The sequence below is a fragment of the Pongo abelii genome, chromosome 16 (assembly GCF_028885655.2).
Source record: "Pongo abelii isolate AG06213 chromosome 16, NHGRI_mPonAbe1-v2.0_pri, whole genome shotgun sequence".
In the NCBI taxonomy this organism is placed as follows: domain Eukaryota; kingdom Metazoa; phylum Chordata; class Mammalia; order Primates; family Hominidae; genus Pongo; species Pongo abelii.
The window spans coordinates 69,573,451-69,598,806 of NC_072001.2; the positions used below are offsets into that span (position 1 = coordinate 69,573,451).

At 44.4% G+C, this 25,356-nt stretch overlaps 1 protein-coding gene and 1 pseudogene across 1 annotated transcript in view; one reads left to right on the forward strand and one right to left on the reverse strand.

The window, feature by feature from the left end:
* MAP2K1 (mitogen-activated protein kinase kinase 1) overlaps nucleotides 1-25,356 on the forward strand; it is a 101,347-nt gene that overhangs the window by 57,887 nt on the left and 18,104 nt on the right. The gene's annotated exons all lie outside the window — the stretch shown is intronic.
* Nucleotides 832-7,182, reverse strand: LOC112129105 (large ribosomal subunit protein eL33-like; annotated as a pseudogene).

Sequence of the window (25,356 nt, forward strand, 5' to 3'; positions counted from 1 at the left end):
TCATGCCTGTAATCCCAGCATTTTGGGAGGTCGAGGCGGGCAGATCACCTGAGGTCAGGAGTTTGAGACCACCCTGGCCAACATGGCGAAACCTCGTCTCTGCTAGAAGTACAGAAAATTAGCCGGGTGTGGTGGCGGGTGCTTCTAATCCCAACTAATCAGGAGGCTGAGGGAGAAGCTTGAACCCGGGAGGCGGAGGTTGCAGTGAGCCGAGATCACGCCACTGCACTCCAGCCTGGGTGACGAGAGCAAGACTCCATCTCCAAACAAACAAACAAATAAACAAAAAACATTCTGGCTAACACGGTGAAACCCCATCTCTACTAAAAATACAAAAAATAGCTGGGTGTAGGCCGGGCGCGGTGGCTTACGCCTGTAATCCCAGCACTTTGGGAGGCCGAGGCGGGTGGATCACGAGGTCAGAAGATCAAGACCATCCTGGCTAACATGGTGAAACCCCGTCTCTACTAAAAAATACAAAATAATTAGCTGGGCGTGGTGGCCTGCGCCTGTAGTCCCACCTACTCGGGAGGCTGAGGTAGGAGAATGGCGTGAACCTGGGAGGCAGAGCTTGCAGTGAGCCGAGATTGCGCCACTGCACTCCAGCCTGGGCGACAGAGTGAGACTCCGTCTCAAAAAAAAAAAAAAATAGCCGGGTGTGGTGGCGAGTGCCTGTAGTCCCAGCTACTCGGGAGGCTGAGGCAGGAGAATGGTGTGTCAATCCGGGAGCTGGAGCTTGCAGCGAGCAGAGACTGTGCACCACTGCACTCCAGCCTGGGTGACAGAGCGAGACTCCGTCTCAAAAAAAAAAAAAAAAAAAAAAAAAATCCTTGAGGGGTACAGCATCACTTGGATTCTGTTTCCAATAGCCTTAGTAGGAAGAGTGCTTCAGAATTTGGCACAAACTATGCCACTGGTTCTGTGGGCCTGAGTTACCTTTCTCCAGATTATTCCGATATTGTTTGGTTTGCCACCAGGAGTCACTGTGTTGTTCTTTGCTTTGTATACATAAGCACATCTCTTGCCCAAATAGAATTCTGTTTCATCTCGGGCATAAACAATTTCAATTTTAGGAAGAACTGTCTGCTCCCGTTGGTTCCGAATACCCTGCTTATAGCCAGCAAAAATGGCCTTGCACCACAGCCTTCCACATATTTCCTTTTAGAAGTCCTGTTCCCAGCAGGCCTCCATGGCATCCAAGATGGCGGGAAGTGCAAATGTTATATCTTGACAATGATGATGGATACATGGCTATATACATTCGTTGAAAGTCAACTGTCCACTAATGTGACTGCATTTTATAGTATGTAAATTATACCTCAGTATAGTTGCTTTTTAAGAAGATGAAACCAGAGGACAGGAAATCGGTAAACATAGTGCTATTGGTGATGTCCCTTCAGCCACAGCACTGCCAACACTGACTGGTATTGAGAGGAGAGCTGAAGAGGAGATGAGTGGACTAGGGTGGGCTGGTGGAACTGACTGGACAGCTTACGAGTCCCATAGATTAGGTGATACATCACTGGTGAGCAAGCTGAGCACTGAGTGGAGCCACCTTTGACATGGCTGACTCTTGGATGCATTTTTTTTTTTTTTTTGACGTCCCCCTCCTCTCTCCTAGTGTTCTTTCTGTTAGTCTAACTTCTTCCAGATACTGATCTTTCGGGTCTTCAGTTAGAGGTCACTTAATTATGACAGTGTGTGCAAGTGTTGGAGGGTGGTTCTGATTCAGTAGGTCTGGCGTAGGGCACAGGGACCTGAAAATTTAAAAATAGGCAATTAGCTGGGCGTAGTGCCTCATGCATAGTAATCCCAGCACTTTGGGAGGCTGAGGCCGGCGGGTCACTTGAGGTCAGGAGTTTGAAACCAGACTGGCCAACATGGTGAAACCCCGTCTCTACTAAAAACACAAAAATTAGCTGCGTGTGGTGGCGTGTGCCTGTAATCCTGGCTACTCAGGAGGCTTAGGCAAGAGAATTGTTTGAACCTTGAGGGGCGGAGGTTGCAGTAAGCTGAGATCATGCCATTGCACTCTAGCCTGGGCGACAAGAGACTCTGTCTCAAAAAAAAAAAGTTTAATTGTAAAAAATATATACATAAAATTTACCATTTTCTCAAGTTTTCAGTGTATAGTTCAGAGGCATTAAGTACATTCACATTGTTGTGCAGCCATCACCACCATCCATCTCCAGAACTTTTTTCGTCTTACAGACCTCAAGCTCTGTGTCCATTTAACAACTCTCACCAGGCGTGGTAGCTCACACCTATAATCCCAGCACTTTGGGAGGATGAGGTGGGCAGATCACCCGAGGTCAGGAGTTCGAGACCAGACTGGCCAACATGGCGAAACCCCCTTCTCTACTAACAATACAAAAATTAGCCAGGCGTGGTGGCACACGCCTGTAATCCCAGGTACTTGGGAGGCCGAGGCATGAGAATCACTTGAACCTGGGAGACGGAGGTTGCAGTGAGCTGAGATTGTGCCACTGCATTCCGGCCTGGGCAGCAGAGCAAGACTCCATCTCAAAAAAAAAAAAACAAAACCCACTATTTCCCCCTTTCCGCATCCATTGGAAACCACCAATCTGCCTTCCGTCTCTATGAGTTTGACTACTCTAGGTACCTCATATGAGTAGAATTACACAGTATTTGTCCTTTAGGGACTGGCTTGTTTTAGTTAGAATAATGTCTTCAAGGTTCATCCATGTTGTATGATGTGCCTGCTAGACACTGGTTCTTAAGTAAGTGCTGGTTCTAATGCTGTGGTCCATAGCCACACTTTGGGAAACACTGCATTGGGGGTAGAGTGAGTAGCTAGGTGGGCTGTCTAGAGAGAGGAGTAATGGCAGCTTGTCCTAGTGGGATTTGTGGGGAGAAAAGAAATAGAAAGTGAAGCACAAAGAAGAATGTTGTACAAGTGTTCCCTCTCATTCCAGGGAAAATTTCTCAAAATATTGAAAGATTTCTGTCCGTGGCAGACTTGTAGTTGGAATTTGCATGACCAGCTTATAGCTTGTACATACGGTTCAGTTTTGTGCCTCTATTAATTTCAACCTGGGCCACCAAACTGCATTGTTAAGAACTAGAGACTATTGGCTGGGCGCGGTGCCTTACGCCTGTAATCCCAACACTTTGGGAGGCCAAGGCGGGCGAATCACAAGGTCAGGAGTTTGAGACCAGCCTGGCCAACATGGTGAAACCCCACCTCTACTAAAAATACAAAAAAATTAGCTGGGCGTGGTGGCGGATGCCTATAATCCCAGCTACTAGGGAGGCTGAGGCAAGAGAATCGTTTGAACCTGGGAGGCAGAGGTTGCAGTGAGCTGAGATTGCGCCACTGCACTCTAGCCCAGGCAACAGTGCAAGACTCTGTCTCAAAAAACAAAACAAAACAAAAAAACCCCAAAAACATTCAGAGAGAGGACAGCCATTTTGGAAAACAGGTATTAAAATTTCTTGTTAAATTATACCACCATGAACTGCACTCCTTGGCATTTACCTAAGATAAATGAAAACATTTGCTCATGCAAGGACTTGTTACACAAATGTTCATAGCAGCTTTGTTTATAATTGCCCAAAATTAGAAGCAACAAAAATATTATTATCGGATGAGTTGGTACATTCTGATGTACTCAAACAATGGAGTACAACTCAGCAATAAAACTATTGAAACATATAACTTCGATGAATCTCAAAAACATGCTAAGTGAAAGAAGCCCTGTACAAAAGAGTACATAGTGTAAGAGCCTGCTAATACGAAATTTTAGAACAGACAATCCACAGTAACATATAGCAGATCAGTGTCTGCCTGAGGGTTTAGAGGTAGGGATAGTTTAACATCAAAGTGCATAAGGGAACTTTTTCGGAGTAATGGAAACACTAAATCTTGTTTGTGGTAATAGGTTCACAGGTGTAAACGTTTTTGAAAATGCATGAAAGTATACACTTAAAATGCTAACTGTAGGCTGGGTGCAGCGGCTCACGCCTGTAATCCCAGCACTTTAGGAGGCCGAGGTGGGTGGATCACCTGAGGTCATGAGTTTGAGACCAGCCTGGCCAACATGGTGAAACCCCCGTCTACTAAAAATACAAAAGTTAAGCCGGGCATGGTGGTGGGCACCTGTAATCCCAGCTACTTGGGAGGCTGAGGCAGGAGAATGGCTTGAACCTGGGAGGCAGAGGTTGCAGTGAGCCAAGATCGTGCCATTGCACTCCAGCCTGGACAACAAAAGCAAAACTCTGTCTCCAAAAAAAAAAAAAAAAAAAATGCTAAATATAGAAAGCCACCTGCTTTCTAATTGTACTGGCTGCCATCTTGTCCTCTTTCTACTGACAAGAAAGTATCAATAAGAGGTAGTGATTGGTTTGAGGGGGAAACAGTTTTTCTAGCAGTTTAGTCCTTAATCTGTGGCTTATTAAGACCTCTGAGTTCCATGTTAGAATATTTTAATGTATTAGTTTCTAGGAAATAGGAGTAGCTGAAAGGAGAGGAGGAATGAACATTCTTAAGCATGGAGTTGTGTTCTAGGCTGCGATTGACATGTGCAGTCTACCACTATGCAAGGATGAGTGAGGTCAGTGTTGTAGGAGCGTCTGGTGGAGTAAAGGCATCCCATCATCTGTGAAGTGGAGTCCGCATGCCTACTCAGAGGTTGTTGTGAGGATTAAGAAATTACATATGGAAAGCAACTGGCAAAGTGTTTTGCGTATAGAAAGCTCTAACATGCTAATTGCCTTCCCCGTTTCTTTATATAATTTATAAGGAAACTAAAAACCAGAGATTAAAACCTGAGCTTTGGTTTCTATATGTGTAAAATGTAGTTCTTATGTTTGTCTCTCATTAACCTGTAAGTTTCTTCAAATCTGAGAACATGTCTAATTGCTGCATGTATATCTTCAGTCCTGAAGATGATAGTAGAAAACAGTTCTTCTTTGAAGGTTTGTTACATGGATGGATGGATGATTAACTTGTGCCAGAACACACAGGAGTCAACAGTGAAACTGGGCCAAGGACCCATGTCTCTTACTCTTCACACAGTGTTTCTTTCTAGTCCTGTGTTTTTCTCTACTGTGTACCTACTGTGGATCATGCCCTATGTTTTTCAATGAAGAGCTCTAACTTTATTTCCATTCCAAGGAGAGGGAGGTTTCAGCACATTCCTGGAACAACCAGCTTTCTTTTCCCTTCCGCCTAGTGCTGCCCCCACCTGCTTAGGGCTTTCTTTTTTGGCTTCACCAATTGTTGCTCTTTGGCATGAAGAGCTGCTTTGTGAGCCAGATGGGTCTCTGAACAGATGTCTTTGATGGAGAGTTACCACTTGCACAGCAAAGAAAGGGAAGTCACTAGAAGGACTTCTGTGTGGGCTGGCCTGGCTGCTCAGCATTTCAGACTCTTGTTGTTTACAAGTCTTCTCCAGAAGCCCTGGAAGAATTAACTGTAAGGCCTGGACTGTGGAATGGTACTTGTGCACCAGCAATTCCTGAGCAAGCAGCACAGTGAGCAGATGATTCCTGGAAACCTGAGTTCAGGTGAAAATGAGAGAGAGCAGTCTCCTTGTCCCTGTCTATGGGCTTCCTCATGGCCAGTTCTACCTCTGGTCTAAATATATTCTTCACTGATGAAATTTCAACTTCTTCATTTCTTCTTCTGTCCTTTAGGAAAAATGGGGAAGAGTAAAGAGGTCTTTTCTCTGCCTCAAATTTTTATTTGTTCTTATTTGTTGATACTTATTTGCTAGAGATAGCTTAGTGGTTTTTTTCTTTTTCTTTTTGAGACAGGGTCTCGCTCTGGTCCCCAGGCTTGGAGTACAGTGGTGCAGTCATGGCTCACTATAGCCTTGGCCTCCTAGGCTAAAGCGATTCTCCTGCCTCAGCCTCCCAAAGTGCTGAGACTACAGGCATGAGTTGCTAGGCTTGGGTTGATTATTTCAATTACCATTTGCTATGTAATGAGGCTCCAAAACTTAGTAGTTTAAAATAATAATTTATTACCTTACACAATTTATTACTTTTTCTGTGGGTTGGCAGGTCCTCTTTCCCCATCCTCTGTGAGGCTAAAGCCCTGGTTTCTTCCAGTAGCAAGAGGGGGTAAACCCTACTACTCAAGTACCCTTTAAGCCTCTGCTTATGTCAAGTTTGTTCATGTCCTGTTGGCTAAAGCAAGTCATGTGTTTCAAGCCAAGATTTAAAAAGCAGAGTGAAGTCTCCATCTCTTGTTGGGAGGAGCTATGAAATATGGTGGCCCATTTTTTCCCACTCTATCACAATGATAAAGTTGAAGGTTCAAGTCGTGACTGTGCTACTTATTGTGTAACCTTGGATGAGTCATTTAACTTCTGCAAACCTCAGGAAAATGGAGAAAACAGAACCTACCTAAAAGGTTGTATGCAGATTAATTAATACATACAAAGCACTTAGAATAGTACTTGACACATAGTAGGCACTTAATACATTTTACCTGTTGCTTAGATAAATTGGTAGAGGTTTTTATGATTACCAGCAACAGAAACCAGCCTGACTTGGTTTAAGCTTCTAAAAATTTATTCATTAGAAGGATCTGGCTGGGAGCGGTGGCTCACACCTGTAATCCCAGCACTTTGGGAGGCTGAGGTGTGCAGATCACAAGGTCAGCAGTTTGAGACCAGCCCGGCCAACACAGTGAAACCCCATCTCTACTAAAAATACAAAATGAGCTCGGCGTGGTGGCGTGCGCCTGTAATCCCAGCTACTTGGGAGGCTGAGGTGGAAGAATCGCTTGAACCCAGGAGACGGAGGTTGCAGTGAGCCGAGATCGCACCACTGCACTCTAGCCTAGGTGGCAGAGTAAGACTCTGTCTCAAAAAAAAAAAAAAAAAAAAAAGAAGGATCCAAGTGAAGTTCAGAGAGTCCTTTGAAAAGCTGATCCTACAAACCACGGTAGGGTAGGAACCAAGGCTACTCTGGTTGGGAGGTTGGCTCAGTCAGGCAGAAAAATAGCTCCCTGGTGCACAACTCTAACAGTGCTATTGCTGCTGGGCCAACTGTCCTCTCCTAGCCTTATTTAGGGGGTAGGCATGGGCTCAGTGACCTCCCAGAGGGATTCAGAGTCAGTGCCTCTGAAGAATCCACTCTCACCACAGTCATGCAGATATCAAGGGACAGCATCCTCTCCTGCTCAGTGTTGGGGGCTAGTTGGTAGTCCATTGCCTAGTCCAGGTTGAAAGTGATTTCTGGGTGTGCCCTGCTCTAATAAAAAGTAACGTACAAAAATAGTTTATAACACAAGGTGCTCTGGGGGCAATGTTTTGCTCTTTCAAAGCATTCACTGTAGGTAGGATTCTTCAAATATAAGTTTTCATAGAATCTTGAAAAAGGCAAGCAAATTACATCAATTTGATTCATACATTTCTTCTTAGGAATATGTCAGTGATTTAAAGGTAGGTATTGCTGCACTTACGAATTTTTCAGTGAGAAGAAGTGCCTCGTGGTATTTTGAGGAAAGTTAGCTGTTTTCAGGTACCATTTAGTTACTGTTTTTCCACCTAGGTAGTAGCCTCTTGAACATTTTTCGGTTATCTCTCTTCAACTGGGTGAGTATGTCCTGGTCCTAGTTTGGTACATTGCCTTGGTTGTACACATGGTAGCTTTCCTACATTTCTAATATGTCTGCACCAGGTGGGAACCCAAAGGCAAGCATGTTCTCACCCTCATTCCTGAAGTGATTTGTCTCTGCCATAATGGAGCAGGACTTCTTGAGCAGAATAAGTTCAGCTGACATTCCCAGTGCCGAAGCTCTGGCTAGCTCAACTGGTCCACTGTGATTTGTTCAGTTATTATACAGGACATTGTATTCTATTTCCCCTGGGTGTTCAAAGGGAGAAGCAATCTGTGTGGTTTAGCCTGATGTATGTGATTTGTGAGCTGTTGATCAGGGGGTGGGTATAGAGCTGTCACCCCTTTGGGGAGTGTTAAGTTTCTTGGAAATCTCTGGGTGACATTCTGACAGTCATGGGTAGGTACAGGTATATGCTCCTCGGTGTCTATTCGCCTACCTCCTCAGTCTTTTCCCCCATCAAAGAGAAGTAATTCATTTTGTAAAATATTTATAGAATACCTGCCAAGTGCAAGGTACTAGGTGAATTACTCGTTAGGCATAAAATTGGCTCATAAATGAATTGTGTCCTCCAGGAGCTTAGAGTCTAATGGGAAAGAGACATATCTGTAAATGACTCTTGTATATTGTGGAACATAGCCAATATCATTGTTTTGTGCATGAATCACTACCCTGCCAACTTTCAGATAGAATCCGATGTGACATAGTGACATAGATTATTAGTCAGAATTCTTTGGTGTGGCAGAAACCCAACTGCAGATTACTTAATCAGAAAAGGGAATGTATGGTTTGGGTCACCAGGAGGTCGGAAGGCAGGGATGAATATGAGGTTGAAATGATGGCCTCAGGTCACCTCTCAGCTTTGCTCATTCTTGTGTGGGCTACCTTTTCAGTCAGATTCTCTTCACTGGAGGCAGGATGGACCTCACTAGCTCCAGACACATCTAGTCCTTAGTGCTCCCTATCCCAGAGAAAGTACTCCACCCACTCTCCCCAGCATCCAGATCAGCGCTTGAACCACTGATTGGCAAATTGCCTCTGCTTGGAGTGCTTGCCCATGGCTGGACCATTCACTGTGTCCAGAGGACTAGTGTTGCCTGGTGGGCCACCCTGGGTTATGCACTCACCCCTGTGGTACCACAGATGGCGCCTCTTGATGAACACCCTGGCAGAAACACTTGATGCTGGGGAGGAGCATGTCCCAAATGAAAAGGAGGGGCTTTGTTACCAGGAGATGGGGAGAATGAATGGGTACTGAAAGCAAGCAAATTTTTAAAAAGTTTTCCCCTTACAAATTCTGTTAAGCATTGGGTCAGAAAGACAAAACACTAACATAGGGTAAAAACAACAAGCAGTTAACACAGGTGTGAGCAAACTGGTCCATGGGCTAAATTTGGCCTGCTGCCTGTTTTTGTATGGCCTGCAAGCTAAGAATAGTTTTCAAAATTTTGTGGCATGTAACAATTATACAAAATTCAATTTATTATTATTTTTATTTTTTGAGACCGAGTCTCGCTCTGTCACCCAGGCTGGAATGCAGTGGCATAATCTTGGCTTACTGCAACCTGTGCCCCTCAGGTTCAAGAGATTCTCGTGCCTCAGCCTCCCAAGTAGCGGGGATCACAGGCATGTGCCACCATGCCTGCTAATTTTTTTGTATTTCTAATAGAGACAAGGTTTCGCTATGTTGCCCAGCCTGATCTCAAACTCCTGGGCTCAAGTGATCCACCTGCCTTGGCTTCCCAAAGTGCTGAGATTACAGGCATGAGCCACTGTGCCCTGCCGGAAATTCAGATTATTGTGTCCATAAATAAAGTTTTATTGGATCACAGCCATGCTTGTGTAAATGTTGTCTGTGGCTACTTTTGTGCTATAATGGTAAATTTGAGTAGTTACTTGTGAAAGAGATGACTGTGTGGCCCTCAAAGTGAAAAATATTTACTCTGTGGTCCTTTTTTATAGAAAAAGGTTCCTAACCAAAAGGGGAAGGAGAATCCCTTGACAGAAGAAGCTTTAGAATTTAAGCACAAAACTGGGCTTTTAAGCACAAAACTACGGTGGCTGTAGCCTGTAATCCCAGCACTTTGGGAGATCAAGGTGGGTGGATCACCTCAGGTCAGGGGTTCGAGACCAGCCTGGCCAATGTGGTGAAACCCTGTCTCTACTAAAAATACAAAAAATTAGCCGGGCATGGTAGCAGACACCTGTAATCCCAGCTACTCGGGAGCCTGAGGCAGGAGAATCACTTGAACCCAGGAGGCAGAGGTTGCAGTGAGCCGAGATCGTGTCACTGCACTCCAGCCTGGGTAACAAGAGCAAGACTCCGTCTCAGGAAAAAAAAAAAAAAAAAAGAATTTAAACACAAAACTAAACTTTTAAATGCGTCAGCTTTAAGTTCTCAAGGACAGCATGATAGGTGACATGGGTAGGAGAGAGGATTATTTTTCCTGATCCTGGAACTCTGAAAAGAATTAGCTGCCAAAATTTATATCGAGTCTTTTCATCCGAAGCTGAACCAAGTAGGTAGTTGTGCTGTGAGTTAAAAAGGGTTGGAGGTGGAGAGGGCGCTAGGATACTGCTCTCTTTCATGCTGTTTAAAGCAATAATTTGCATTGCCACCCTGCCGTTCTTAACCTGCTCTAATTATCAAGGCCTTATTTTGACTAAGACCCTGAAAAAGCATTGCATGATTTAGATCAATACACAGTTCATCCAACTTAGCCTGTAAATTATTTCTGCCTTGGAGTTGTTAGCTGATAAAGATCAATAAATGCTAAGAACAGTTTTAAATTATAACTCAACTTGTTTTTCTTTTCCTTCTATCTAATGAAACCATGTGTAACCTAGATTTTTAAATTTTACGTATTTATGTATGACATGTGTGTATGTATAAATGAACGAATGACAGGTCTCGCTCGCTCTGTCGCCCAGGCTGGAATGTGGTGGTGCGATCATGGCTCACTGGATCCTCAACCTCCCCAGCTCAAGCGATCCTCTCACCTCAGCCTTCTGAGTAGCTGGGACTACAAATATGTGCTATCATGCCTGGTTAATTTAAAAAATTTTCTTTTATAGAGATGCGGTGTCTCTCTGTTGCCCGGGTTAGTCTTGAACTCCTGGACTCAAGTAATCCACTTGTCTGGGTCTCCCTAAGTGTGGGATTACAGGTGTGATCCACTGTGCTCAGCTGCCAGCTTAGATTTTTGAGGGGTACATAGCCCACTGTAATTGGATACCTCTCTTCAGAGCCATAGTAGCTTATTATATACTTTGGGACCATCCTGCTTGGAGTGTGCTTCAAGTGTTCCTTTATTCCCTAGGTTAGAGAGTTATGTAAAAATGGGGCTCTCAGGTCAGAATGAGATCTAAGGCTTCTGCAGAGCCTATATGAAAGTGTTTTTGGGCCAGGCACAGTGGCTCAGGCCTGTAAGCCCAGCACTTTGGGAGGTTGAGGGGGGCGGATCATGAGGTCAGGAGATCAAGACCATGCTGGCCAACACGGTGAAACCCCGTCTCTACTAAAAATACAAAAATTAGCTGGGTGTGGTGGCATGCGCCTGTAATCCCAGCTACTCGGGAGGCTGAGGCAGGAGAATTGCTTGAATCTGGGAGTCTGAGGTTGCAGTGAGCCAAAATCGCCACTGCACTCTAGCCTGGCAACAGAATGAGATTCCGTCTCAAAAAAAAAAAAAAAAAAAAAAGAGTGTTTTTGGGCTGGGCGTGGTGGCTCACGCCTATAATTCCAGCACTTTGGGAGGCCAAGATGGGTGGATCACTTGAGGTCAGGAGTTCGAAAACAGCTTGACCAACATAGTGAAACCCCGTCTCTACTAAAAATACAAAAAAATTAGCCGGGCATGGTGGCGGGTACCTGTAATCCCAGTTACTCGGGAGGCTGAGGCAGGAGAATCACTTGAACCTGGGAGGTGGGGGTTGCAGTGAGCCAAGATCACGCCACTGCACTCCAGTCTGGATGACAGAGCAAGACACCATCTCAAAAAAAAAAAAAAAAAATTTTTTTTTGTATCCTTTTCCTGGGGAGAGCTGAGAGTCTCCAAAGTATCTCACAGTGTCCCAGTGACAGCCTCCAGCAAATGGGGTCTTCAGCAATGGTCAGGATTACAACCTCTAAATTCTTCCTCTCCATTCAGACTTGTTGGCACTGACAGCAAGATCTGAAGTGGCTTGTTTGGTTTTGTTTTGTTGTTTTATAAGCTGTTTGTAGCAGACTCACACGTAATGATTTGAGTGGTTTATTCTGCAGTTTTTGCAAGGAACTATGCTGCCTCTGCCAGGCATCCCTGAGCAGAAGTCAGAGTGGCCCCTGCCTCCACCAGCCTGAGGCTACACACAGGGTTCTGTTCTGAGCACGGTTCCTATCTGTGTGTGACCAAGGACTGTTGTCTGATCCTTGAAACTAGAAGGTTGCCCATGGTATTCACAAGGTGCTCCTGGCTATATCTCTCTCCCATCACAGCCATCCCATAGCTGTGTGGCTTACACAGGAAGGGATTCCTTTTGACTGTGTCAGACTGCCCTGCCTTAAAGATGGAGGGAGACAGAGTGGCTCATTAGTAGTGGAGAATTCAGTATTCTGATCTCTTGGTTAGAAATGTGAGTCTTGTTTTATCTAGAATTATTTCATCTGCTAGATTCACAGTGATGGATTATAGCTCCAGGTGAGTTTGTCTCTTAGCTTCTTAAGAGAGGCTTAGATCTCTTTAGGGAAGCATGGAGGAGGTGGAATTTGAGCTGAGCTTTGAAGCATAGGTAGACGCTATATATGTGGCAGGGTCAGGGAAAGGAATTCCAGGTAGAGGGAAGCATGAATCATGGCATAGAGGCAGGAAAACACAGACATGTTTTTACAGGAAATAGCAAGTGGTTCAAGTTGTCTACAACAAAGGGTTCCTGATGGCAAGGGGTGAGAATTAAAGTAAGAAATAGTTGAAGCAGTGAGGAGGGTCTTCACTGCCATGTTCAGGAAGTGGATTTTATCATGGGCAACAGGAAGCAGTGGAATGATCCTGCACAGAGAAGTGAGATGCGCTTTGCTTTAAGGAAGAGGACTCTACTGTCATGGCTAAGGTGAGCTGGAGAGGGGAGAGGTCAATTAGGAGGCCGTTGCTATGGGTCAGTGAGAGATAAGGGGGGTCTGAGTTAGGATAGTGGCAGAGTGAAGGGACAGGAGGGGGACAGATGGGACAGAGGTGGTGCAAAGGGCAGGGACTGGTGTGGGAAGATGGGTAGAGGAGTAGCAGGGAGACTTGGCCTTGGCCCTTCCTGGGGTGGTTGTGGTGGGAAGGAGCCTGAGGCCCATGGCCGTGCTCCAGGGCTGTACCTGGAGAGCTGTGTCCTCCTCCTCCTCAGATCACAAAGCCTCATTTCTAATGGAAACCTGAGGCTGGGGCTGCCCTTTCCTAAGTTACAGATTATTTCCCCAGGAGGATCCCAGCTCCAAGAGAGCTGGTTTGATTTGAAAATCTGGACACATAGGAATGAAACTCAGAGTGAATTTTATTAACCACTACACAAAGCAAGATGGAACTTAGCTCATGATGCCCAACACCGTAGAGGAACAAGAGTAGGCTGGGAGCAGTGGCTCATGCCTGTAATCCCACCACTTTGGGAGGCCGAGGCAGGTGGATCATGGGAGGGCAGGAGTTTGAAACCAGCCTGGCCAACATGGCGAAACCTCGTCTCAACTAAAAATACAAAAATTAGCCGGGTGTGGTGGTGGGTGCCTGTAATTCCAGCAGGCTTAGGCACAAGACTTGTTTGAACCTGGGAGATGGAGGTTGCAGTGAGTCAAGATTGCGCCACTGCATTCCAGCCTGAGTGACAGAGTGAGACTCTGTCTCTAAATAAATAAATAATAAAATAATAATAGAGTCTAGTGATATAGCTCAGCTTGAAGGTGGGAACCATTATAAGGCTTGATAAGACCAAACTAATTAGAAACAAACACAATGGAATTTTCTTTTTTCATTTGAAAAAACATTTCACAGTTTATTGTTGGAGGTAAGTGCTTACTACCCTGTGAAAGTGCGTGCAGGGCTGTCATTAGGTGGTGGTAACAGGCACCAAATCCCCAAGAAGCTGCTACCCACCAAGTGACCTCTGAGCCACTGTGTCCTTTCCCTTTACCTTTCTGGCTGTACATAGAACCTTATGGAAGTTTCCTTCTAGCCTGGCTGTTGGCTTCCTGGGTGATCCTGGCAGAGTTTATTATTATTTCTGAATCTCACTTTCTTTTAGAGGTAATCTCAATTCCTTTTCCATCTCCTGGAACTGTCCTCAGGATCAGATGAAACTCTGAGCAAGTGTTGTGTAATAGCATTAAAGTTATGGCATTTAAAAGCACATTGCGTATACAATGCTGGGCTCCAAAGAGGCAGAAGAGATAGTTCCTATCCTCTTAGAGCTGTGAGTCCTAGTTGGGAAAGGAAGACTGTACTTTAAAAGTCAGATGAAAGGTTTATGGGTGAATTAACACATGAGGTCTGGGATTTGCCTTAAGACATTCCACTTCCTCCCACCCTGCAATGAAAAAGCTGGGGGTTATAATGAAATAAGATTGGGGCGGGGCACAGTGACTCACACCTGTAATCCCAGCACTTTAGGAGCTGAGGTGGGTGGATCACCTGAGGTCAGTTCGAGAGTAGCCTGGCCAACATGGTGAAACCCCATCTCTACTGAAAATACAAAAATTAGCTGGGCATGGTGGCACATGCCTGTAGTCCTAGCTACTCGGGAGGCTGAGACAGAATTGCTTGAACCCGGGAGGCAGAGGTTGCAGTGAGCTGAGATCGCACCAGTGCACTCTACCCTGGGCGACAGAGCAAGACTGTCTCAAAAAAAAAAAAAAAAGATGAGTAAAAAAATGGATTATTGTTGAAGCTGGGTGATGGGTACATGGTTACTGTCTCTACTTTTGTGAATATTTAGATTTTTCTGAAAAAAAAATTGGCTAAAAGAAAGTAGCATATGTACTGACATAACAAGTGACATACATGATAAAAAACCTCAAGGGTTCCAAGGAGAGGGACTCTTGTGGGTGGACAGCTGTCAGGGGAGGCTTCACAGAGGAGCTGGGAGCTGGGCTTTGTTTCAGTGAGGATTCTTGGTTGAACATAACAGAAACCAACTTGAGCCAGTGTAAACACAACAGGGGACTTCCTTATAGGGATCCAGGGGCCCCTTAGGGAACGTGAGGACCAGCTGTAGTCAGTGCTCGGGAAGGGATGGGACAAGACAGGGACCAGAAAGCCATTGGAATTCTAGGCAGTCTTCCTGCTTATTCTGCGTGCTTTGCACTTGTTTCTTTGCTCTTCTATCCAGAGGGCAGGAGGAAGACACCACCCCTCAGCAACCAGTGTGTATCAAGTCCATCCCAGACACAGCCCAGATTCAACCTGACCCTCTTAGCACAATTCCCAAGTCTCTGAGTAATCCACCAAAACTTATATAGTGTACATTGTTGGTGGGGCTCCTTCGGGTGAGTGAAGGGAGGTAATTAGGGGGATACATCTGAATTAGGCAGCCCTCTCTTCTCCCTTCTTCATTTGTCTGGATCAAACTGGAAGGACAGTAGGATATACGTGAAGAGAGAAGATATCTTGATTGAACAGTAAGTGCTTCAGAGTCAAACACGAAGGGAATATTTATGGAACAGTATAGATCCTCCTGGCACTGAGGGGGTGTGAACCCCAAATATCTGAGACTGCTCTCAGTTAATTTAGAAAGTTTATTTTGCCTAGGTTGAGGATGCATGCCCATGACACAGCCTCAGGAGGTCCTGACGACATGTGCCCAAGGTGGTCAGGGCAGGGATTTTTTAATTAATTAATTTTTTAAACAGAGTCTTGCTGTTGTTGCCCAAGCTGGAGTGCAACGGTGCAATCTTGGCTCACTTCAACCTCCACCTCCTGGGTTCAAGCGATTCTCCTGCGTCAGCCTCCCGAGTAGCCGGGATTACAGGCGCCTGCCACTACGCCCGGCTAATTTTTTGTATTTTTAGTAGAAACAGGGTTTCACCATGTTAGCCAGGCTGGCCTCAAACTCCTGACCTCTGGTGATCCGCCTGCCTTGGCCTCCCAAAGTGCTGGGATTACAGGCATGGGCCACCATGCCTGGCCAGAGGTTGGTTTTATACATTTTAGGGAGTCGTGAGACATCAATCAATATACGTACGCTGGTTCTGTCCAGAAAGGCAGGCCAGCTCAAAGCAGGGAGGAGGCTTTCAGGTCACAAGTAGGTGAGAGACAAATGGTAGTTTCCTTTTGAGTTTCTGATTAGCCTCTCCAGAGGAGGCAATCAGATATGCATTTATCTCACTGACTTTGAATAGAATGGGAGGCAGGTTTGCTCTAAACAGTTCCCAGCTTGACTTTTCCCTTTAGCTTAGTGATTTTTTGGGGCCCCAAGATTTATTTTCTTTCACATTTCCCCCCTTTTCTTTTTAAAAACTTTTGAGAAAGCATTTTAGAAGAAAATGAATCTTTTGTCTCAGGTTTCATCGGATCTCTCACGACTAGGACAGTTTATTCCTAGACAGGTAGGTAGGTAGGTCCCAAGTTACTAGGAAAGCTCATTTTTAGCAGGTTGTGGTCTCATGTCCTATGATGAGCAAAAGGGGAGAAAGGGAGAAAAACTACAATAAACAAAAGAATAATCCTGGAAAAGTGATATAGGCCACATTATTCTGAAGTCCATACATCAGTAGGCAGGTAGGAAGGTGGCTTATGTATGCTGTTATTTTCTTTTGAAGTTGTCTAGCTTCAGTTCACAGGTCTTTAAGAAAGCACAGCTTAGTTTTCAGTAATTTCAAATTAGGAAAGATGGGAAAAAGGAAAAGAAAAAAAATTGAAAACATTTTTTTTTGTTTGTTTGTTTTGAGACGGAGTTTTGCTCTTGTTGCCCAGGCTGGAGTGCAGTGGAGCGATCTTGGCTCATTGCAACCTCTGCCTTCCGGGTTCAAGTGATTCTCCTGCCTCAGCCATCCTGAGTAGCTGGGATTACAGGCATGCACCACCACACCCGGCTAATTTTGTATTTTTAGTAGAGACGGGGTTTCTCCATGTTGGTCAGGCTGTGGTCTCGAACTCCCGACCTCAGCTGATCCACCCACCTCGGCCTCCCAAAGTGCTGGGATTATAGGCATGAGCCACCGTGCCTGGCCTAAAACATTGTTTTAGAGACCTGTAGCCAGGAAAAATTAGAATTAAGTCCAAACTGTAAAAAATAATAAAAATTGAAAAACTAGGTAAGACTAGAATCTAACGGGTGTACTATAGCCGGGTGCAGCGGCTCACACCTGTAATCCCAGCACTTTGGGAGGTAGAGGCAGGTGGATTATCTGAGGTCAGGAGTTTGAGACCAGCCTGGCCAACATGGTGAAACCCCATCTCTACCAAAAATACAAAAAAATTAGCCGGGCGTGGTGGTGTATGCCTGTAATCCCAGCTACTTGGGAGGCTGGGGCAGGAGAATCCTTGAACCTGGGAGGCAGAGGTTGCAGTGAACTGAGATTGTGCCACTGTAGCAGGACAAGTCTCAGACAAAACCCCTCAGACACCGAGTTAAAGAAGGAATGGCTTTTTCGGCCGGGAGCTTCAGCAAGACTCACATCTCCAACAACCGAGCTCCCCGAGTGAGCAATTCCTGTCCCTTTTAAGGGCTCACAACTCTAAGGGGGTCCGCGTGAGAGGGTTGTGATCGATTGAGCAAGTGGGGTACATGACTGGGGGCTGCATGCACCGGTAATCAGATCGGAACAGAACAGGACAGGGATTTTCACAGTGCTTTTCTATACAATGTCTGTAATCTATAGATAACATAACCGATTAGGTCAGAGGTCGATCTTTAGCTACCAGGCCCAGGGTGTGGCACCAGGCTGTCTGCTTGTGGATTTCATTTCTGCCTTTTAGTTTTTACTTCTTTCTTTGGAGGCAGAAATTGGGCATAAGACAATATGAGGTGTTCTCTTCCCTCACCACCGCACTCCAGCCTGGGCAACAAGAGCGAAACTCCATCTCAAAAACAACAGCAACAACAACAAAAAAACGGGTGTACTATAGTTTTTGAAACGTATTTTTTCTCTCTCCACTTTCCTGTTTTTACTAAAGAGAAATCATGGACCAATTTGCTTTATTATACTTGGGCAGATTATTTCTATAAAGTACAGTAAGAATAATTATTTTTCACATAGGCTTTTAAAATTGGCCTTGATGGAACTTTGCTCTGTAGAAGGAATCTCAGATAAGACTTTTTTAAAGCTGAGCCCAGCCATGGATTTGTACCATCAAATATATACGAGTTGGGTGAATTCCTCTCCTCTTGATGTCGCAAGATAACTTGGGGCTCCTGGGCCTATCAGAAAGTGACATTCTTTACTTACCACAGGCCAAGATCCCTGTACAGGGACTGTGTAGACAAGGTATGAGGCCAGTTTTCCCAAGGGGCTTTTATTGGCTGTATAAATCAAGTTGGATTCCTTAAAGGAAAGCACACCATTCTAGTCAAAGCCTTGGTAAAACAACCAGTTTCTCCAATTGTGTCCTGTTACAAATGAAAACAGATTTTTATTGCACATATGCAGATAACTATATTGCCGTAAGTTAAGAATACTCCCACATAGTTTCCAAATTCTGGAGAAATCAGGTAAAGAGGAACAAATATGCTTCAATTTTTTTTCATAGCCGTATGTATACTTTATTGTTAAAACCTGGCTGGGCGTGGTGGCTCACGCCTGTAATCACAGCACTTTGGGAGGCTGAGGTGGGTGGATCACTTGAGGTCAGGAGTTCAAGACCAGCCTGGCCAACATGGTGAAACCCCATCTCTACTAAAAATACAAAAAATTAGCTGGGCATGGTGGTGTGTGCCTGTAGTCCCAGCTACTCAGGAGTCTGAGACCCAAGAATCACTTGAACCCTGGAGGTGGAGGTTGCAGTGAGCTGAGATCATGCCACTGCACTCCAGCCTGGGCAACTGAGTGAGACTGCATCTCAAAAAAACAAACAAATTGTTAAAACCTGTCAGTAGCTCAAAAGAAAAGTTTCCTTGACTCTGAAAAACAACACAAAGAATCAGCAGCATTTAAGCAAAAAAATAAAAAAGATTACTTCAGTCTCCTGTAAGTTCAGTTCATGCAGTTAATTCCTGTTCTGCTTGATATTCATGAACATTTCAGCTCTCCATGAGTCATGAAAGTTTTTCCTCTGTTTTGATGTCACAGTCTTTAAAGTTATCAGAAGCCTGTATTCAAGAGCACCTGTTAAGAGTTTTATAGTTGATTATAAAACCACCTTTTAAAGAGAAACCGCAGGGCCAGGCATGGTGGATCACCTGAGGTCAGGAGTTTGAGACCAGCCTGGCCAACGTTGTGAAAGCCCATCTCTACAAAAATACAAGAAATTAGTCTGGGTGGTGATGAGCACCTGTAATCCCAGTTACTCGGGAGGCTGAGATAGGAAAATTGCTTGAACCCAGGTTGCAGAGGCTGCAGTGAGCCAAGATCGTGTCATTGCACTCCGGCCTGGGCAACAAGAGCGAAACTCCGTCTCAGAAAGAAAAAAGAAACCATCATTGCAAAATTATAACTGAGACAGTGAAAAAGATCTGACCTAACTGACTCCATGTTGCTTCTAATCTCCAAGCTGTCCTTGTTCATTCCTGGGCATAGACAGAACTAACTTTGGGAGGAACTTATAGTTGAGCTTCGAAACAAAGACGATAATAGCCCTTTCCCCAAACCCCCTTCCTGCCTGGGGACTAGGCTGCCTAAAGCCACATGATTAGAAGTTATGGTTATTTTACTAAATAATTCAAGACTTAGCTATTTTCACTAAACCAATATCAGTATCTTATTCATCAATATTTACAGAAGCAAAGATCTTTTTTTTTTTTTTTTTTAAACAAAGTCTGGCTCTGTCACCCAGGCTAGAGTGCAGTGACATGATCTCAGCTCACTGCAACCTGCGCCTCATAGGTTCAAGTAATTCTCCTGCCTCAGCTTTCTCAGTAACTGGGATTACAGGTGCCTGCCACCACGCCCAGCTAATTTTTGTATTTTTAGTAGAGATGGGGTTTTACCATGTTGGTCAGGCTGGTCTTGAACTTCTGATCTCAAGTGATCTGCCTGCCTTGGCCTCCCAAAGTGCTGGGATTACAGGCATGAGCCACTGCGCCTGGTGGCTCACAAGCAAAGATCATCCTGTTTTGGGCTGGGTTTATAGTTTTGTAATCCCTATGCCAAATTTTGACACCTTATAGTATTTGGCAGGGGTACATATGAAATTTTTTTTATCAAAAAATGCAAACAAAAATGTACCCTGGCTATTCTTAAGGCATTTCTAATAGTACTTTACCAACAATTTTAAAGGTAGCTTATCTATTAAAGATTTTACTTAAGCCACGTAAACTTGAGAAAACATTTGAGTAGTCTTTCATTTTCTGATAAAGTATTTGATTTGTGCTTTTATTTTTCCTTAAGCCAATTAATTAGAGCGGTTTTATATTTTTTAGTAGTAAATCATTGCGTACACAACACATAAATACATGGACATATTAGGCATACCAACAGAAGTACATCTTAAAGGTAAGACAGACCTCCTTTTTTTTTCCCCTTCTAAGACTTGCAAACTCTTGATAACCTGTTTCATTATGCTTGGCAGTTCTCAGCTAAATAGCTCCTAAATCTGCGTGTTGAAGGACACAACTCTTTGGTGAAAAATCAGATAGCAAAATTTACATCATAAAGTACAGAGAGGAAAAGTCTGGTGGTGCTAGAGGAAGATTAAAGGTGGATGTCAAATCAAACATACAATTATAGAAATCTATCATAAGATTGTATAAGCAGACCAATTTATTTAGATAGGTACTACCTATCTTAACTGGATCTCTGAGCTCCGAGTAGAGCCCACACTGAATCCTGGGTCTCTAAAAAGGAGGCTAGACCAAAAAAAAATTTTTTTTTTTTTTTTGGCTGGGCACGGTGGCTCACGCCTGTAATCCCAGCACTTTGGGAGGCTGAGGTGGGTGGATCACGAGGTCAGGAGTTCAAGACCAGCCTGGCCAACATGGTGAAACCCCATCTCTACTAAAAATACAAAAATTAGCTGGGCGTGGTGGTGCGTGCCTATAATCCCAGCTACTTGGGAGGCTTAGGCAGGAGAATCGCTTGAACCCAGGAGGCGGAGGTTGCAGTGAGCTGAGACTGCGCCACCGCACTCCAGCCTGGCAACAGAGCAAGACTCCATCTCAAAAAAAGAAAAAATTTTTTTTTTGGCCAGGCGCAGTGGCTCACGCCTGTAATCTCAGCACTTTGGGAGGCCGAGGTGGGCGGATCATGAGGTCAGTGGTTCGAGACCAACCTGGCCAACATGGTGAAACGCTGTCTCTACTAAAAATACAAAAATTAGCAAGGCATGGTGGCAGGCACCTGTAACCCCAGCTACTCCAGAGGCTGAGGCAGGAGAATCGCTTGAACCCAGGAGGCGGAGGTTGCAGTGAGCCAAGACCGTGCCATTGCACTCCAGCCTGGGCGACAGAGCGAGACTCCGTCTCAAAATAAAAAAAAGTTTTTTAAACAAAGACATTTCTAAGTGTCTAAACTACACTCTTCATTAAAAACCCAAGAGTAGCCTCTGTTGCAATACCTATTTTAGTCAGAAAATCAGGTAACACAATACAAAAGCAGTTTAATAGCTGAGAGGAACTTTACACTCTTGGGGAGACCCATAAGGAAAAACAGGTTTCTCCCCCAAAGGGAGTCTGGTGCCTCTTTTTTTTTTTTAAAGGAACTCCAGGCTATTATAAACTATTTTAGGTTTCTCATGCAGCAGAGGGTGCAAGAAAAAGGAGAGAGAGCAGAAGTAAATGAAGAAAACAGAATTCTGTCAACTGAGAAGAAGAAAAATTTGTCTCAAAAAAAGACAGGGTCCTAGACAGAAAATCCTTTTAAAGACACACACACACACACACACACACACACACACATCTTGGATGTTAGCTTTTAATTAAGCTGACTTTTAACCATTGAGCTCCTTTAAAAAAATCTGTTTAAATCTCATTGCCGTATTTCTGCTTGGACAAATTGCTGCTATTTCAGAAGTACCAAATATCAAACCTTTCAGAAAGGGCTTGATTTAGGAACCAAACCTAGGCTGTCATGAAAAAAAGAAGGCAGAACCTTATGTATGGAACTGCAGCCTGAGGTGATAGCTATTGCTCCTTCAGTTTGGCCTGGGTAGCAAAAAGGTAGCATTGTTTTGTGAATAAAGCCCCTTAAGGAGTCAAATAAAAAAATCTTTCCTTTTTTTTTCTATTTTTTTGCTGGCCGTTTTTCTCCCTCCACCATGCCACTTTTTTTTTCTTGTTTTTTTTTTTTTTTTTTTTTTTTTTTGTGGGACTTTAGCCACTTCAGAGGCCTCATTCCCCATAATTTGGAACTTTCCCTTCAAATTTGATCAAGTTGCATAGAGTTGGTCAAACCCAAGGGGAAAAAGACCGAAACAACAACAAAAAGAGAAACAACAAAAAGAAACAGCAAAGCAAAACAAATGACCACACAACTCATACAAGTACTGAGAGCTCTAATGGTAAGGAGAAATTAAGACCAGCTGGTTGTTAGTATTAACTGTAGCCAAGACAAACCCTAATTCAGTTAATTAGGGATGGGTTTCATGCTGAAGACTGCCCTCTACCATCCTAGAAGCAGGAAAAGACTCAAACCTGTCCTCCCTGTTGGAAGCAAGCTCAAAACTCCGTAAAGGAGTTACTTGCCTTCCGTTGTCACGGAAGCTGGAAAACTTGCCTTCCTTGTGTCGGAAGCAAGTAAGACTCAGAACCAAAAAAGGAGTTGTACAGCAAAATAAACTTTAGATCACCTCCAAATTTTGGGAGATCAGGGATTCTCTGGAGGAGGTGCTTCCAGGCGTCAGCAAATTGTCTGATAGGTTTGAGGCACAAAGATAGCTCAAGCTGGTACCAGCCACCAGTAGGAGATTTGTCAAAGGTCAGGGGCACCTCCATTCAGAATCCCTTGGTGGTTACCAAAATGTGAACCCTGAATAACTGAGACAGGTCTCAGTTAATTTAGAAGGTTTATTTTGCCAAGGTTGAGGACCCTGTGACACAGCCTCAGGAGGTCCTGACGACGTGTGCCTAAGGTGGTCCAAGCACAGGTTGGTTTTATACATTCTAGCGAGACATGAGACATCAGTATATGTAAGATGTTCCTTGGTTCTGTTGGGAACGGCAGGACAACTTGAAGCAGGGAGGGGGCTTCGAGGTCCCAGGTAGGTGAGAGACAAACAGTTGAATTCTTTTGAGTTTCTGATTAGCCTTTCCAAAGGAGGCAATCAGATACGCATTTATCTCAGTGAGCAGAGGGATGGCTTTGAACAGAATGAGAGGCAGCTTTGCCCTAAGCAGTTCCCAGCTTGACTTTTCCCTTTAGCTTAGTGATTTTTGGGGCCCCAAGATTTCTTTTCCTTTCACAGGGGCCATGTTAGGTAGAAGCCAGGCTGAGAAGGAATCTGATTCCTTATATTGGTTATATTTTTTTCTGAAATAAATGTTAGCTTTTATTTTCCCTCCAAGCTGCAAGAGCCACTGAACTCTAACTTCTGTGCTTCTCACATTTAAAGCCTCCTGATTTGAGTACTTAGTACCTGCCAGACATTAGCAGGTAGGAGTTACTATTCCCACCTGACAGTCAAGGAAAGGCTCAGAGAGGTTCTGTAACTGGGCTGGGGCCACAGAGCTAGTAGATGATAGAGCTAGGATTCAAACCCAGATCTGCCTAACTTCAGATCAAGGTTAGTGGTGCTGTTTCCACACCACACTAAATGGCCTACTTAATAATGAAATTTATGATGCCAACTGATGATAAGAATCACTGGGTGTTAAGATTCTTGGTTGCCAGTGAACTTGAATTAGCTCAAACAATAAAGATGATTTTTTTTTCTGTATCAGCTAACCAAACCCCAGGAAGGAGAGAAATACAGCTGGCCTGATGGATAATTGTATCCAGGGACTCAAATGCCATTAGCTCTTATATTTTGATTAAAATATACTTTAAAAAGATGCTGTTAGTGGCTGGGCATGGTGGCTCACCGTGTAATCCCAGCACTTTGGGAGGCCAAGGCGGGCAGATCATGAGGTCAAGAGATTGAGACCAGCCTGGCCAACATGGTGAAACCCCGTCTCTACTAAAAATTAGCTAGGCGTGGTGGCAGGCGCTTGTAGTCTTAGCCACTCAGGAGGCTGAGGCAGGAGAATCGGTTGAACCGGGGAGGCGGAGGTTGCAGTGAGCTGAGATCGCGCCATTGCACTCCAGCCTGGGCAACAGAGTGAGATGCCATCTCAAAAAAAAAAAAAAAAAAAAAAAAAAAAAAGATGCTGTTAGCTAGCCTGGCCAACATGGCGAAACCCCATCTCTACTAAAAAATACAAAATTACCTGGATGTGGTGGCGGGTGCCTGTAGTCCCAGCTATTCGGGAAGCTGAGGCAGGGGGAATTGCTTGAACCTGGGAGGCAGAGTTGTAGTGAGCTGAGATCATGCTACTGCACTCCAGCCTGGGTGACTGTGAGACTTCGTCTCAAAAAAAAAAAAAAAAAAAAAAAAAAAATGCTGTTAGATCTCTCCCTCTCACTTGTTTCCCTTTCGATGTTGGCTTTCTTCTCTCGGGCCAGCTGTCTACCAGATGGAACCATGGTTTCCTGCTTTACAGTTTTGTTATCAGAAGAGTTTTTCTCACTTCAATTAGAAAGTTCTGAGTGAGGACTCCTGATTGGACTGTTAGGGGTCGTGTGCCCAGACCTATGAGATCACCATGGCCAGGTGATAGGGAGCTGTAAGTGGCCCAGCCTGGGTCAGGGGGCTGCCCTGTAGCCAGGGACAAGGTTCTCAGTGTCAGTCTCCACCTTAAGCTGCATTTGCCCCAAAGAAGTATGTGTGATGAGGAATGCCTGACATCTGTCTTTAAATTGTCAAACACATTCTTCTAAGTCTTTCCATTATGGGTTATCCCAAGCTAGGAATAACTGGTGAGTATTTTCTTGACCTTTTTTCCAGACCTTTTTTGGTGAATTATGTTAAGCTGTGGCCCAGGCACAATGGGGAGGCCATACTTTGGTGGAGCCTGGGTCACATAAATATGGTGACCTTACTAGAAATTCTTTCCTACTTACTCATTGTTTAATAATGAACAGAACTCTGGCCTATCTTCTTTTGTCATTGTTTAACACCCACCTCACTACCTCCCACCTCTCCTGCTAAACAAAATTAGCCTTCAGCAGGTCAAAACAGATTTTTAGCTAACTTCCGTTTCTTGAATAGCATATGATAAGAACTCAAGTTAGCCAGGTTTGTTCTCCTGCCTGTAGGTGGTTGATTGGGTTTGTGATGCTGTGATACATTGCATATCTGCTCCTCTGAGGTAGCCCAAATAATCTGGTGGGGGAAATATGCTGTTTTAATGTTATTTTGTGACCTTTGGCAAGAGATTTTATCCTCCAGCCTCAACTTCCATATCTGTAAACTAGGACTATTCTGCCAAATATTATGAAGGGTCGTGAAAAATGAGAGATCACGCTGGGTGTAGTGGCTCACAATTGTAATCCCAGCACTTTGGGAGGCTGAGGCAGTAGGCTTGCTTGAGCCCAGGGGTTTGAGACCAGCCTGGGCAAAGCAGGGAGACCCTGTCTACCAAAAAAAGAAAGTTACTTGGGCATGGTGGCTTGCGCTGAAGTGGGA